At 42.0% G+C, this 2,160-nt stretch overlaps 1 non-coding gene across 1 annotated transcript; it reads right to left on the bottom strand.

The window, feature by feature from the left end:
• Positions 1 to 636: 636 nt before the first annotated feature.
• LOC119055380 (U6 spliceosomal RNA) lies at positions 637 to 743 on the bottom strand. Its single transcript, XR_005083687.2, has one exon. It is a non-coding gene; the product is annotated as a U6 spliceosomal RNA (small nuclear RNA).
• Between the last annotated feature and the right edge of the window lie 1,417 nt (positions 744 to 2,160).

Here is a 2,160-nt window from a genome sequence, read left to right as displayed (position 1 = left end):
GTCACCTGTTCATATTCTTCAGATATCATAAGGACATTGACAAAACTTTGAGCATATTATAAAAATAATGACATTGTCTCAGTGTCTTCAGTCTAAAAAAACTTTTTTGCTTTACCATGACATTGATGTTTCAAAAATTCATCAGATTAGCTCTGATATTTATGTAAAGCAAGAAACCATGTTGTTATAAAACATTCTTCACTATTACTAATATAAACTAGTTAATGACTTTGGTGTTGTTCTCCAGGTGATTTAAAAATTGCACTAGCTACCCTGGAGACAATAGCACCAAAGACTGAAAGACAGAAAATGTCCACATTTTGTCTCACAATGTACGTACGTCCATCTAATTTTTTTAAATATATATTTTATTGATTATGCCATTACAGTTGTTCTATCCCCCCCTTCATTCCCCTCCACCCTGCACACCCCTCCCCCACCATCCCCCCCTTTAGTTTATGACCACGTGTCTCAAGTTCTTTAGATTCTATATTTTCCCTACTATTCTTGCCCTCCCCCTATCTAGTTTCTACCTACCGTCTATGCTACTTATTCCCTGTACTTTCTCCCCTCTTTCTCCTCCTCCCACTCCCCTATTGCTACCCCTCCATGTGATCTCCATTTCTTTTTTTTTTTTAAAATATGGAACGCTTCACGAATTTGCGTTTCATCCTTGCACAGGGGCCATGCTAATCTTCTCTGTATCATTCCAACTTTAGTATATGTGCTGCCAAAGCGAGCACTGATCTCCATTTCTATGGTTCAGCTCCTGATCTAGCTGTCCCCTTAGTTTGCTTTTGTTTTAAGTTTGGTTGTTAATAACTGAGTTTGCTGTCCTTTCACAGTTCATCTTTTTTATCTTTTTTTTCCTTAGGTAAGTCCCTTTAACATTTCATATAATAAGGGCTTGGTGATGATGAACTTGAATTTGATCTTATCTGATAAGCACTTTATCTGCCCTTCCATTCTAAATGAAAGCTTTGCTGGATAGAACAATCTTGGTTGTAGGTCTTTGGATTTCATGACTTGGTATACTTCTTTCCAGCCCCTTCTTGCCTGTAAGGTGTCTTTTGAGAAATCAGCTGACAGTCTAATGGGAACTCCTTTGTAGGTGACTGTCCCCTTATCTCTTGCTGCTTCTAGGATTCTCTCCTTCATTTTCATCTTGGCTAATGTAATTATGATGGGCCTTGGTGTGTTCCTCCTTGGGTCCAACTTCTTTGGGACTCTCTGTGCTTCCCGTATTTCTTGGAAGTCTATCGACTTTGCCAGATTGGGGAAGTTCTCTTTTACTATTTGTTTAAATAGGTTTTCCACTTGCTCTTTCTCTTCCCCTTCTGGTACCCCTATAATTCGGATGTTGGAGCATTAAAGATGTCCTGAAGGTTCCTTGGCCTCTCCTCATTTTTTTGAACTCTTGTTTCTTCATCTTTTTCTGTTTGGTCATTTTTTTTTCATTCTAGTCCACTTCCTTGATTTGAGTCACAGTTTCCTTCCCATCACTATTGGTTTCCTGTGCATTTCCCTTCATTTCAATTAATTTAGCCTTCATATGTTCCTCTAATTTGTGGCTAAAATCAACCAGTTCTGTGAGCATCCTGATCATCAGTGTTTTGAACTCTGCATCTGATAGGCTGGCAATTTCTTGTTCACTTAGATTTATCTGCTCTGGGGCTTTGAGTTCTTCTTGAGTCATGTTTTGGTCTTTTCATGCCTGTTAGGTATGAGGAGCGGAGCCTTAGGTGTTCACCAGATGGGGCCACCCAGGTCGCTGGTTTGTGATGCTGTATGTGGGGGCAGGGTCAGAGAGGGACAATGGCAGTCCTCTCTGCTGCTTCCTGCCGCTGGGGCCTGCTTGGTCTGTCTCACTGCCTTCTCCTTTGCCCGGTTTATCTGCAAGAGATTGTGTGACTGCAATCAACCTGCTGCCTTGCGCCCTCAGTAAGTCTGCTGGTTGCTACTCCACACCTGGGACCCACCCACGGCTGCCTGGGAGCCTGGGTTGTGCACCTGGGTCAGTCTGGTGGATCTTCACTGCCTGACCCCGCTCAGCTGCTGGCTTTGCCCCACTTACTGGTCTGGCTGAACGGTTAGTTGTTGTTGAACTTCAGTATAGTTCAATTTTCTGTGGTTTGGCTGCATTTTTGTTGCTAAAACTTT

This window comes from Artibeus jamaicensis, unplaced genomic scaffold (genome assembly GCF_021234435.1).
Source record: "Artibeus jamaicensis isolate MK-2021 breed Jamaican fruit bat unplaced genomic scaffold, CSHL_Jam_final contig_923, whole genome shotgun sequence".
Taxonomy (NCBI): Eukaryota; Metazoa; Chordata; class Mammalia; order Chiroptera; family Phyllostomidae; genus Artibeus; species Artibeus jamaicensis.
Note: the sequence above shows the minus strand (reverse complement) of the source record. Positions and strands in the feature narration are given on the sequence as shown.